This window comes from Glycine max, chromosome 19 (assembly GCF_000004515.6).
Source record: "Glycine max cultivar Williams 82 chromosome 19, Glycine_max_v4.0, whole genome shotgun sequence".
NCBI lineage: Eukaryota > Viridiplantae > Streptophyta > Magnoliopsida > Fabales > Fabaceae > Glycine > Glycine max.
In genome coordinates this window covers 41,461,008-41,476,276 of record NC_038255.2, presented here as the reverse complement: position 1 = coordinate 41,476,276, position 15,269 = coordinate 41,461,008, and the positions used below count along the sequence as shown (strand labels likewise).

Genomic DNA, 15,269 nt, shown 5'->3' with positions numbered 1-15,269 from the left:
AGTATATAAGACATTTATCACCGATGATCAATCATTCGCAGCACACCCTACTATTGATAAGATCAAAGAAGAAAAGCACAAAACATGGGAGGACATATAAATCAATACCCACGAAAAGAATTAATAGAACCTAATACAAAGGTCAACCAAGCCTATTTTTATGAAAAGGCTCCAAGCAAAACAAGCGGATTGAATCCTAGTAGGAAAATCCATGATGATCACACTAAAATTGGCGAGCTTATATTCACGCACATGTTGCCTTCTCGAATTAAAGATATAGGACCCTCAAAAATTCATTTTCTTTGTAAGAAGTGGGCAACTATTCAATCTAAACTTTTATGAAGTTTTGCCTTTAATTCCTAATCAAAATTTTGTCAAGTCAAAATCCTTCATTTTTTTTACGTTACCACTTTCGTCTTTGCCCTATAATTCTGCAGTTAAACATCGACTCATGCATACATATGTTAAATTTTTTATTATTATTTTGACATTTTGGGGCAATTCATTTTTTTAAGATTTGAGACTATTAGAAAATATTTTGTTGGAACATTTAAAGGCTATTAAACATTTTTTGGCAATTTAAAATCGTCAAAAATTACTTCTCGATTACTTGCCCAAATTCAATCTAATATTACTTTCCCAAATAACCTAGCTAGTCCCAAATCAACCAACTGAACAACCCAAACAAAAGCATTAACCAAAGAGTATCATAAATTTAAAAACCCTCTCCAACTAAACAAATTCCCCCCGAAATTATTTATTAAGAAATTATTTTAAATGATAAGTTATATATCCATACAATTTATTCAGTAAAAAGGATTCTATCATTAAATACACGGAATAAATGATTAATTTAATAACTTTGAATGGATTATAAATAATAATTTATTTATTTATCCATATGATTATACAATCTAAAATTTATCCAATATATAGGATTTTGCTTATTTGAGCAAAACAGGTTTCCATATTGCGAAATCCTAATTCGGAGGGCATGGAGGATTTAGATTCAAAATGTAGTATCTAAATTTGCAATTTATATGATCTAGGTGTATTGTCTTCTAAATTTTCCTACTACTTGTAGCAGAAACTTCTAATTTCTCTCTCTTAAAATTAGTCTAGTTAGCTCAGATTCAATTATCTTCTGGAACACATGTATAATCCTTATCTACCGAAAGGTTTAGCATGTTTAGACAGGTTTCAGGTTTCTATATAAGCGTGGCTAGACCAAGGTTTTAAATTTTGATTGTGGTCATGTTATGGTTGCAGTCATGACTGACATAGTTGTTGAGGACAAATGTGGCTTTGCTTTGGAAATAGGCAATGCCCTGAGTCTCCAATCTGTGATGGAATAATGGTAGCACGGTAAGCATACCATTATACCAGACTCATGCAACTACTATTATTGCCGATATGTTGCACCCGCATCTCATGATGCGATCTACACGTTAAATCCTTAGGCTTGACTTCTATATTGTGTTTCCCTATAGAACGTGAAACAACAGTACTACTATAAGTATACTTAACAAGTCTCGTAGCTCTCTATCATTTAGAGTGTGTTTGGAATTTGATTTCAATAGAACGCCATCCCATTAGCTTCATTCCTCCTATGTTTGCTGCTTTAATTTGAAGGTAAAAACTTCTCTTTACAATAAGTTTCTATATGGATTTCCTAACACACCCAATTAGTCTTTCTTTGCTCATAAGTTGTCTTCAAAATTATAATCCTTAGAAATATACCTGTTATTAGAACTAATCAAATTCAAGTCTCGATCATGGCTATTATTTAATGTACATACATAAAGCTTCCTTAATTTTCTGTAACAATTAATGCTTGTATATATTAATAAAATGTAGGGGCAAGCTGATTTCTCCTTTGTACTTGAGTTAATTAGAATATCTCGTATATTCGGTGACATATCTAGGATTATGTGTTAATGGGACAAGGAAGCTAGCTAGAAGCTATTACTATTAGAGAAAACAAAAAATTTGACTTTCAAATCGAAGTAGGTGAATAATAATAGTAATATAAGGGAATCAGTGAAAAAATTGAAAGTAGTATTCAAATATAAAAAATAGAGAAACAAAATAAAAAAAAACTCAATATTTACTTATAATATTATGAAAGTTGGGGAATGTATTTGCACACCTTCAGGTCTATATATACTTAGCTCTATTAAATTTGTGGGTATAAATATAATTGATTATGTAAAAGAGAAAAGAAAAAACAAAATAATTTAATTTAATTTAGTGAAATGAGCAAGATTATCATAACCATTTAATTGTACATATAGAATTTTAAGAATAAAGATATTATAATTAATATATTTACGCACTGTGATAATGGTGTCTTCTTCAACTATAGGTCTGTTCTTGAGGATATATATATTCAATAACTTTACATTTGCATTTCAAGATTACGTCTTTTCGACCAGTACCGGGAAATATCTAGCATCAGTGCAGGGAAATAACTGGGCTAATGTTATTTATATTTTGTATATGGGTTGTACTCTTATGAATGAAAGTTTTTCTTTAGCTATTAAGACAAAAATATTACGTACGTCTTTCAACCAACGCCGCGCTAGAACACGGAGCAAACATAATTGTTTGAATTTCAATGTGCATGTTGATCAAATAAATTATTTTCTTTCACTTCATAATATTTTTTTTTTAGTTCTGGTCGATCTATTGAAAACAAAACAACTCATCTCACGGTCTCACCAAAAGAAACAATAACACAATAACTTAAGATTGAACAAAAGAAAAACAAGTATTATTAATTAATAGAAGATAACAAAGGTCCACACCCCATTAACTCTTAAAAGACAAAACCCTAACCCAGCATAAGCTCAGGTTAAAATTCACGGGCTGCCTTCTTCCATCTCCTAGTCTAAGGGTGGAAGCCCATTCTGCAAGATTTCATTATTCGGCGGGTTTTCCCTCGAAACTTGCATCGGTGTCAATCTTCTTGCCTCCATCTAAGACAGAAAATCCACCGTTCTCTGTTGCTGCTGGTGATCCATTTGCCTCGTATAAGGATGGTAACACTCGTGTTGGCCTGCTCCGTGCTTACCAAACCTATATGCTGGTGACAAAGTGGCACCAACAGGGTGGCGCGCTTGATTGGATTCACCGAATGGTTTAGATAAAAGGAAATCATTGGGGTGGGATACTCCAATACTTCCTCGGCCATATGGTCGGAAGGAAATGAGACCAAGAGTAATTAATTACGCCAAGAGATTGTTGGCGTACTCCACTTCTAGCCTTGTCAGGTGCCGAAGGAACAGTCATTGCAGCGGTTCTGGTAGATCTTGTTGGTGGCGGTGGCAGCGAAGAAGGAGCTACTATTGCAGCAGTTTTATTTAATCTAGATGGCAATGGTGGCAGTGGTGGTGGTGTTAACCCAAGCTGTGAATTTTGCTTATTTGATGTTTGTTGAAGTTTACTCAAGGATTTGTTTGTTGTTGCGGCTGCTACGACACTTGAACATTCGTTATTTTGGTCCCTCGCAGAGGGAGCAGTGATAGTACTGTTGCTGCCTGAGCTTTCGGTTGGGGAAACCTGGGGTAACAGTGTCTTATGTCATATTGAAAATAGGAGAACTTGAAGGGGTTCAAATGAAAATGATCTTGACTAGTTTTAAGAAAATTAACTACATAAATTGAATATCATTTTGCATAGTTTAGTTTAAATTGTATTTTTATAATTTTCATGTTTTTTAAAATAATAAATTAAACTTAGTTATTAGAAAAATATATTTTATTTATTCAAAACTAATATTGTCATATGACCATAATTTATATTGTATTCTATTGGTTTGTTATTTGATGTGCACCAAACATATGACTAAAACTTATTCTATTCTTACTATATGTTCTTATCCTATTCTAATCCTATTTTTTATTCTAGCATGTCATATTCTGACTACTAACCAGTCTTAAATGTGGGCAAATTTTCTAATGGAGAATTTGAATATTAATTTGTCACGTTGCAAAATACTATAATCTTTTATTAGACTCAACCTCATTGGTTATTTTAACATTAACTATGAAATGAAAAATTTAATAGATAATTATAAAAAATAGCAAACATACCAATGATAATAAACCAATTACTTAATTTCTTGAAGTTTTAAAATATTAATATAAAATAATTTAACATATATGAAAAATGCAATGAATAATAAAATAAAATCAATCACAAAATAATTAGTTCTGAATTAATTATTTTATTACACTTTATAATTTTGAATTTCATTGCTTAGCATTAAATATTATTTAAATATTATGATTAAACTCTTATTTTAGTTCTTAAATTTTTAAGTCATTGTCATATATCGGTTTCTTTTTTCTTATTTGACCTAACTTTTTTATTTTATTTTGGGCCTTCAATCCTTTTTGGTCAATCTCTGTTTTGGGCCGGGGATTGGCTTTCAAGACTTCCCTTGAATATAAATTGTAATATCATACTTCCGGTTTCGATTATAATAATAAAAAAAATTCACACTTATTAAAAAATTAATTAATTTTATTAAATTGTATCATTTTTAATTGAAAAATAAATATTTTGCTAAATTATCCTTTATTTAAACTTAATATCAAATATAAAAAATATTTTTGGTCTTAAATAAATAATATTTTAGAAAGAATCTCATTAAATAAGACATAAATAATTTAGATCTTTTTATAATTGAGACAAAAAAAAATAAGAATTTATTATTTATATTTGAAATCGAAGAAAGTATTAGAATTTATAGTCAGACTCTCCTGAAATTTGGATGATTATCCACTTTTGAGTTAGTTTTGGAAGTTAAGCTCAATTTATTTCTAATATAATTAATATAAGAGTTTATTTAATATTATAAAAAATTCTAGCTCAGTTTATTAAACTTTGTGCATGAATTATTGTAAATCTTTGATACATGAATTTGATTTCTACAAATGAAAACATAAAAAGCTTATCCAATATTACAAACTTCATACTTTTGAGTCTTAAGAATAAAAGAGACATTTTAGAATGAGAAAAAAAGCTATGTATTAACCTTGTAAAATAGTTTTATATCGTCATTTAATCAAAATCTATTGTTTATGGTGAGTTTGTTGATTTTTATAAATTTATCTTAAAGGTTATATCAATAATGATTTATGATTAGACGACGATATAAAATTATTTTATACTATTAATGTATCCGTACAAAACTCATTTAGGATATATATGATAGTTAAAAACTTTTTATTAGAGTGCATCCTCTACTCTTAAGCTAAATTTTGGAGTGAATAAGTGGTCCAATCTTTACAATATATTCAAATGTGCCTAAAGCGCCAAATATTATTAGTATTTGACCTTTTTGAAATACAATTTACCTATTGGTTATTGGTTTGATCATACAATGAAATAAATTTGCATGATGAAATCCATCGAGTAAATAAATCTTCCAACGTTGCACTTTTTTAACATGTAGAGGATCACTGAAAAGAGTAATTGAATCCCGAGGATTATCGAGCTACTAGAACAAGCAAGACAAAGATAATTTGAAGTTCACACAGAAGAGGCCTACATTGATTTATTAGATAATAACTAAGCCCATATTTATAATATCACATTGGAAGCTTAATGTTATATCTGGCTGCTGGGAAGAGTGCTAAGAACAGAGTGCTCTGGCTTATGCTCGCATTCAGTGTCAAGATGAACAAAGGCTCTCTCAACTTCAGGGAGTTCTTCGATCCTTATCTGCAAAGATTCTCCAATTGCATGTGCTTCTTTCAGTGGAAGATCCTCCGGTAGTTCTATGTCCACCTGTTTGTCCAACATGGATATGAACATCAAATTAGTTTATATCAAATTCCCTTTGTTAATATCAAATATGTTTTATGTTAATACATATCACATGGAGATTGATCGAATCATATAATCCTACATCATATAAAAAGTTTCTTTTTTATTAAATAGATTTAAATATATTTTTGATTTCTTGATATATACTCATTTTTTATATTCGGTTCCTAATAAATTTTTCCTTTACATCAGATCTCTAATATTTAAAAAATTTTATTTGAGATTTCTGTCTTTAATCTGAATCTGTTATCTGCTTAAATGTCTGTTAACTGATCACACAGACATGTCATGTATAATCTTTATTTACTGAGTGGAATTGTACGTAAAATTTTTTTATAAAAAAAATGACATCGTGTGATTCCTCCAACTCCATTCTTCAGACTAAGTGGAAATGATAATTTCTGGAATTGACGACACAAAATCAACTTACCTCAACAAAGTATAAAACTCCACAAGTGTAGGCACGGACTGTGTCAATACGTGTGATTTGAGGATGGTATCTTAAAACAAGGTACGTCAATTTCTGCAATACTTCAGGTGGAGCTGATTGTCCAACCAAGGAAACTAAACAAAGAGGTAACCATCATTTAAATAGAGTACGTAATTGAATAAAGCATAAGACACAAAATAAGAAGAGAGAAAGAGAGAACCAACATTTTCAAGCACAGTTTTAGACCAATTTGAAATTGTATAGAGTGCAAGCAAAATAGCGCCAATAGGGTCAATCCACCAACTAAATTTATCACCAAGGACAGCAGCAACCAAACCAACTATGTTGGTTATGACATCAAAATAGTGATCCTAGTAATCATCATAACAAGAAGCAATCAGACTCCAAAACCTAACATTGTTCAGTGGTGATCCATGCAATACATTGATTTTATAAGTTGTAAAAACAGAAAATGTTATATATACGTCTGCATAGGCACGGCTATTTTATTTCCTGAACTTCTACAATACAACCAGGGCAAAAGCTTTACGCCAGTGGCAATCAGCATGATTATATACAACCAAAACAATTGATCTGAAGTCATCTTCAAGGTTGGTTTTCCTTTAATCAATTGTTGAACGGCCTCAACCAGCACTTGAAAACCTTAATAAAAGTTGTAAAAAAAAATGTCATTTTAGTATTTATAGCATATAATTTAGACTAGTTTAAGAAACGCTATATAGAGATAAGTTACAATGGATTAATAAATAACCTAATCCTGAACCACACCAACGTAATTAACATACCCAATGTAGCCATGATAGCGGCAAAGATGGTAATGCCGACCGGTTGCATTCTCAATTTTCCAATGGGATACTTATATATATATATTTGTGCGCTTCATTGAGAGGTGTGTAAACCAAAGTACCTCACCAGCCATAAGATCTAGCAGAGAATCCAGTGTTGATGCAGCAATAGCTATGGAACCACTCTTAACTGTTGCAAATACCAGTAAGGTGTGATTCTTGGTCAAAGTAGAGCAAACTACAAAGAAAGGGAACACTAAATGCTCACTACTTCATGAACTTGAAAGAAAATATATGCAAATAAATGTTAATAACACAATCTTGAACCGAGAGGGTTTCAACAAACAAGGATGTGGAAATTAGGCACCCAAGAGCTAGGGCTTGGAGAAACACGGTTTGGAACAATTTCTTTGGATTCATCTCCAGTTTCTTGAAGATGGCTAAGGAGTTCTCCCTTTCAATTATTGTTAATTTCTTGAAGATGTGGTGTAATTGACTTCTTTTCTCCATTTTAATCTTTTATCCATGCCTTTGAAATCTTTACTTAAAGTTTTGTGTGCAGTATCTAATCATATGATTGGAAAATGGAAAATGGATCGTGAGTTGTGCTTATTAATTTATTGCCATATTAATTCTATTATTATCTAGGAATAGAACTCAAGGTACATAATTTTTTTAAGTGTTTTTTTTTCTTATTTTCTTGTGTTTTGATTTAAAGAATTAATCAAATTGCGTGGGTTTAAAGGTAAATAGGGTTCGTGCACCAAGGGACTAGGTTTAAGCTAACTAAGTAGAGATCGATCAATTAAACCATGAATGATTTTACTTGAAATAGGTAGAAGTTGATGTCATGTGAACATTTAGTGATGTTTAACTCCAACCATTGTTGCCTATATATTTAAGAAACTTATCGAAATTAAAAATTAATCTCTTTATAATTTTGTTTCTAATTTCATTACTTGAAAATTTAAATTCTCACTTGTTTTCAATTGTTTTCCATAAAAAATATAATAATATAAAGTCTCCTTCAATCCAATAATTGTGTCCAAATAGTTTGCTTTTGCAAACCAATATGTGTTAATACAATTTCTCATGACAACACACTATATATGCTTATACAAATCAGTGGACTTGCTGAAGGCATATCAACAATCATTATAGAAGGCAGCACTGAAGCCATGGAGTTTTTGGATGAAATGCTGTCAAGAGGGCGCGTTTCAAATTGATACGTACACTTACAATGTCAATTTCAAGGTTATGCGCAATTTGTTGGAAATTTTTCCATAATTAATGGAGCCGCTACATTCAAATAATCTTGTTAATGCACAAGAATGGCAATAATGTGATGAGTTGTGAGGAGGTAGCTGCCACATTCAAGTAAGCATGTTAATAAATCGAAGTTTCAAAGATGTAAGGAGTGACAACTTATCAAGAATTGTCACCCATTACTCACTCTTAAAAGAAGTTGCATCCCTCGTTACAATGGGTCTTGTGTGGAGTAAAATGATCCATCCCATCCGAGATAACAAAGTGGTTAGTGGAAGTTACTGTAATCCTCTTCAAGAGAGAGAAATCGAGAGAGAGTTATGTTTTATTGGACGATTGGTAAAATAATTGAGAAATATTTCTGGGAGATGATTGAGAGATCCTTTTCTATCAAGAGAAAAAGTTTGTAATCTTACGTTTTTTTTTTTTTTTTTTACGTTTAATACTGGAACATGCATGAACCCTAAGATGATTCACAAGAGTTAAACAACTATCAAATAGTTAATTCCCAGGTGAAGATGTTAACCTTATTAGTAATAGGAAACCTCAAAGTTTTAAGGAAGCTATTGACATGGACGATAAGGAGAAATAAAAGCAAACCATAGAAAAGGAAACTCGATCCTTAAAGAAGAAATAAAAATAAGATTTGGTGAAATTACTAAAAAGAAATAAAACTTCTGAGGGAGAATATTGGATTTTCAAAAATCCAATCCATATCCATTCCAAATCCAATTAAATGGATTAGATTTAAAATTCATATCCGCTTAATTGGATAAAAGTGATTTGGATTTTTATGATTTTAAAACTGGTTTATAGTTCAAAATCATTTTGGTTTTAAATCTAGTTTTAAACCATAAATTTAATTTCAACCTACTTCAACTAGAGTTGTTTTTAGTTGATTTCGGTCATGACTATTTTTTGTCGACTTCTACTAGGGTGGTTGGGTTTTTTCATGCAGTGTTGGTTGATAGTTTTTTCTATCGATATTGACAGACTATTTTCAACCAAGGTCGAGTAGGATTATTTTTTGGTTGACATAGGCTAGGATTTTTTTAATCAAAATCGGTTGTAGCTATTTCTCAATCGACATCGACCGAGACTATTTTTTGGCTAATGTCGGCTAGATATTTTTAGGTTGACGTTAGCCAGTGATTTTTTTTTTTTACCGACATCGAATGGTCATATTTTTTTTCTGATATCGACCAGGGTTATTTTTGGCTGACATTGGCTAGGATATTTTTCAATCAATGTCAATCGGTAATATTTTTTTATCGACATTAACTAAAGCTATTTTTCGAGCAACATCAATTAGGGCTAGTTTTTTGTCGATGTCAGCTAGAGTCATTAACGCTAGTAAAGAAATTGCATCAACCAAAGTCAACTAAAAAAATCATAGTCGATGTCGGCCAAAAAATAACCACAATCAATGTCAGCCAAAAAACATCATTGATCAACGTCAACCAAAAATACCTATACCTAACATTAGTTAAAATGGTCTTGGCTGAAAAATAATCTTGACTGATGTCAATCACAAAATACCTTAATCGACGTCAACCGAAAAATAGCCTCGATCGAAAAATCATCAATCAACATCAGCTGAAAAAACTCTAGTTGACATCAATTGAAAAACAACCTTGGTTGAGGTCGACCAAAAAACATCATCAATCGATGCTGGTCAAAAAAACTCTGAACGACATTGGCCAAAAAATAACCTTGACTAATGTCCGCTTAAAAAAAATCCTAGCTGATATCTTTGGAAAAATAGTCTTAATTGAGGTCAACTGAGAAACATTATCAACCAATGTTGTCAAGAAAACTTTGGCTAACGTCTATAAAAAAATAACCTTAATTAACATCGATCAAAAAATAATCTCAGCAGATATAAACTAAAAAAAATGCTTTCAGCCGGTCTCAACCAAGGTTGTTTTGGAGGAATGCTATAAAATTTAAAAATCCAATAAAATATTCAAATAATTGGATTGGGTTTAACATAAAAAAAAAAAAGCTGAATTTGAATGTAAAACCAATGCATTAAAATGAATTTAAAATGGTTTGGATATAAATAATTATGGATTGATTTTATGTAATCGGATTTTTTGAACACCATTACTGGGGGAGATTATTAGATAGGCAAGTGTGGGTGAAGAACCAACTAAAATGAGTATTGAAACATTGAAGTTGGTGGTACATCTATGTATTAAAAGTCTTCTGAGGATGTGAAAATCAAACAGTGTCTCGTTGATGGTAGTGAATATCAATTAGTAATGTTACCATCAAATAATCTTGGTGGATGAAAAATGAAGTTAGAGAAATTATACCTACAGTGAATCACCATATAATATAACGCTAAGATTATATTAATTAAGAAAGTTAAATATTGGTGTATTGATATAATTATGCCCAATAATTATGTCGGGAGATGAGAAATTTTGTTAGAGATTCTTTTATAATCAATGAAACAAACATATTCCATTTAGATACAAGATGTGATGAAAATGGGGAAAGTTAATTTGGTACCACACATTCATGTTCTTGGATCATATGATCTGTGATGGTTGCTTAATTGCTTGATATTATCAACTACAGCACAATTGAAATTAGTTCATTGACACGACTTACGTCTAGTTATTATTGTTATTATTACCATAGAACATATGTTATATATTAGCGAGAATATACATGTGATGCTGTAGCGTAAAATATACATGTAACTCCCTTCAGCTGTATAACAGATGGAGATAACAAAGACTACTCTTATTTTATTTTATTTTACTTTCTTCTTTTCTTTACGTTCTTTATTTACTTCCCTTAGTTGCGAATCAGGCTCTTCAACCAAAAAAATCAGTCTCCTCATAACACAAATTGGCAAACAAAAGTTCCAAATGACTAATGAACAAGGGAATGTAATTATAGCTGTATTAAAAATGAAAGAAACATACGGTACCTTAAAAGCGAGTAAAAAAACGTTTGCCCAATTGGATATTTTCATTGCCCTTTCAGACTGCACTTGTTCCGCATCCACTGACCCATCCTCAATGACATTTGAAGATTCAGTTGAATCAACCTCCTCAAAAGACCTTAGGGTGGCAAACTGCCTTTCGTAATACTCTTTCTCCCCTAGCACACGAAGAAAGAAAATGAAAATTGAGCATGATGACAAAAAACTCTTATATTTTTATACCAGATAGGTGTTCGAATACCCTAGCAAAACACCTATTTGGTCTTCTGAAAGGCAAAAGTGACCTTAATCAAAGGTATCAAATTAAAGATTAGACACCCTAAATCATACTTAGAGATTGATTGCCTAAGCGGTAATCTGATGGTAAAAGTCTTAAGTTCAACGTCCAAAAATGCTTGTATATATAGAATTAAGATCGTGAAGGACTAAATGTTAGGACCACTATTCAATTTTCATTTACTATCCTATTGATTGCTTAAAACTGAGACCTTACTTAACATCTTTTGTAAGTATATTTTTCGAAAAAACATCATATCAAACACTGGAGTAAGACGCATAGGAACAAGGAGCACGACTAAAGGAATATAGTGTCCGGCCATCGTTGGGCACTGGAGTAATAATTTTATCCTTTTATATTGTAAGTGAAAAATATATTAAAAAAAATCTTCTTGTATAAAAGAGAGTTATTCTAAATATATATTTTTTTATCAAAAACATTCATTATTATATCTTATTTCTTATGACTATTTTATATCATCACATATATATGCCTCTCTTTTTTTATACTTTCTATACAACTAAATAAGAGAAAAGAAAAGTTTAAACTTTTGATTCTTTTCTTTTAACTTTTCTTACCAAACAACTCAAAAAATCATCTCTCTTGATAATATTTTTTTTTCTTTTTGTTCACTTCCTCAACCAATCATCTCTCTTTATAATATTTTTTTCTTTTTGTTCACCTTTTTCCTCAGCCAATCATCTCCCTTTTCCCCATAAATGTAGCTTAGTTGGTAACACATTGAATTTGTGGGGAAGAATTTGAATTTGATCCCACAAAATACACTTTTAAGAAAAAATAGAGAGCTTTGAGTGTGATTAAGTCTCATAAAAAATTAGTCTTATAATCAGTCGAAATGACTAAAATTTATAAAAATATCTCAAAATTTCATCGGATGCCAAAGATTATGGTGATTGAATCTCATGACTTATGATCAGTTGATGTTGTGGCTTGTTACCATCGACAATTTTTTTTTAATTGGCAAAAGATATTTATATTCCAACCCATTTGCATATAGTTTCCTATAATAAAACGTACCCCTGCCAATACTTGAAACAAAAAGAGTTGCATTAACCAGAACATGTGTGGTCAAGTTGAGATCTTGGGCATGGATAAAAGCAAAAGTGCAGTGGTGTTTTTCAAGCTCTTTTAATAATTGGATGCAACCAAGATTGGCATTGCATCAAGCCTAATAATTATGTATGCTGGCTTATGAAGGAAGAGTTAGGTATGTTTGCTCTACTGGAATCAGACTTCAAATGAATCATTATTGGTAATATGGCAGGCAGTGCTGGCTTGTGAAGGAAATATTGTGAATCTACAGGAGGGGAATGAAGTTATCATATTGGAATGAAGTCATCAAGTTTGGCATTGATATAGATTTGTTACTGTGTATGTTGGTTATTTTTGAATGCACCAACGACAACTGTTATGCTGATTCTATTCTCAGATGTGAAATCATATTGTTATCGAACCAAAAAGAGCTCGGGCATGCAAACTGAGTTTTGGTAGAGAATGTTATTGACTATACTGTAGCTGCAATATACGCTATGGAGCTGGGCAGTGTGCGAGGGAGTATCTTTGGGTTGAAGATTCTCACATGGTTCATACACGTTGAGATCTTCTTCCTTTTCATGCTCTGCAATAGAAGCCATCAGAGTTTGCTTTTGGTGGGAGAATAATAAGAACATATAAGAATATCCATCCGGAAACAAGGTAGTGTAAATAGTTTCCAGAATTTATTTTCTGAAATGAGGGTATTTTGAGAAAACAAATTTAAAAGGAGAGTGCATTAGAAAAAAGGGGGAGCGATAATAACAAGTGCAAATTAAAAGAAATAATCTCTCTTTTCCCTTTTTTTTCTTTTCTCTTGTATTTTTTATTCCACTTCGTCTTCCTCATACCAACATAGCTTTTAAAGTGTATATATTCTAAAAAAATGAGATAAATATTTTCTGTTTGCATATCAGAGTGAAAAAAAAAATACTCAAACTTATATAGACATGAATAATAATTTGAATATATGTCTTGAGACCTAAAAGGTATTTATATACACCCTTTACGATGAAACTTGGAATAAAGAGAAAGTTATTAAAAATAACATATGTAATAAGTAATAAGATGAGAAAGCAAAATGGAGATAAAGAGCTCTTTAGATAAATATAAAAACTAGAGTGTGAAAATAAAATCAGAATTATGATATTTTTAGTAACATTATTTATAAATAATGGGTAATTACATATTTAATTTTTTTTTCATTCATTTTAGTTAAATAAATATACATAATTTTAAAAAATTTACTTGAAAAATTAATAAAATAAAAATATTATTCTAAAAATTAATTGTGAAGAAATAAAAAAATAGTAAACACATAATAATTAATTGAATTAAAATTTTATAGTGTTTTTAATTTAAATTATAAAACTTAATAAACAAATTAAGTTATCTAAATTTAGATCCAAAATAATAAATATATAACATAAGAAAATTACCGGCAAAGCAACTATTTTTTTTTAAAAAAAAATGAAAATCAAAGGCCAAACATATCCTCTAGAAACTATTATTTCCCAGTAGCTCTAAATAGAATTCTTTTCATTTTAGAAGACTCAAATCTAAAAAATATTGGAGAAGAATTACACTCTTATTAACACTTTTGAATATTAATATTAAAGTTGGATTTGTCTTCTGTAAATTGTGTAAATTACTTAGAGGATAAAATAAGAACCCAATTGTTGATGAAAACATCAATTATTGATATTTGAATACACACATAATTTTATGGAAGAATATAACCACAGTTAAACTATATATGTGTAGACTTGGAGAAAGAAATAATAAAGTATATATAGTGACTTCTAAATTGTATGTTAAATTTAAAACTCGACAATACCTTTTGTTAAGCCAGTTGCCTTTGAGTAGTCAATGTGAAAAGAGAGCTCAGGATCGAGACCACACCGAACCTTATCAGGCAATTTGGAGAAAAAATCGCATTTGAGACGAGTGACTTCACTGAGCTCACCATTATTATTGCTTGACAAAAACGGTGCCTTTAAATGATCCAAACCACCTTCCATATTCACTGTCCAAGTGCAACCCAGAAACTCAAGTAAGAAAATAAAAAGATGAAAATTCCACCAAATTCCAATGCCAAAAAACAACAACCCACCACCTAACAAAACGAAAGAAGATGTTGACCCTCAACTCAACGGCTGAACTAATTAATGCTTTTATACATGCAGGAAACATGCCTTTCAGTATTATTCTTATTCCCTAAAACTTCAATCATATGTATAATGTGTACAACGTTTTCTTCTGTCACGTATACATCTTATACTTCTAGGAAACATAAAACTGGAATCTTTGGATATGTTTGAGTTTGACAAGGAATATTGGAGGCTTCAACCCTTGATGGGTTTTTGCCATTTGCACTGATATGGTTAAGCCACAGCTTAACTATGTCAAAGTATGCAATGGACGTTACCTATTTGGACTCACGGGAAGATAATGCAAGCACAGCAGCAGCAATATTCAGACGTGACTTGAGTTTGGACAAATTGGGCATTGGGAAAAGGGATATTCCTTGTGTGGATCATGATTCCACCAGAGTTAAAAAATAATTAAATAAACCGTTCACATTTAATTTCACACCCCTTTGTACTGTAACTTCAATTTTAATTTTTTTAAATTTCATAAACG

The 15,269-nt window shown here is 30.9% G+C and overlaps 1 pseudogene; it reads right to left on the bottom strand.

Annotated features, from left to right (window-relative positions):
* Positions 1-5,616: 5,616 nt before the first annotated feature.
* LOC100813587 (metal tolerance protein 4-like) lies at positions 5,617-14,647 on the bottom strand (annotated as a pseudogene).
* Positions 14,648-15,269: the final 622 nt, after the last annotated feature.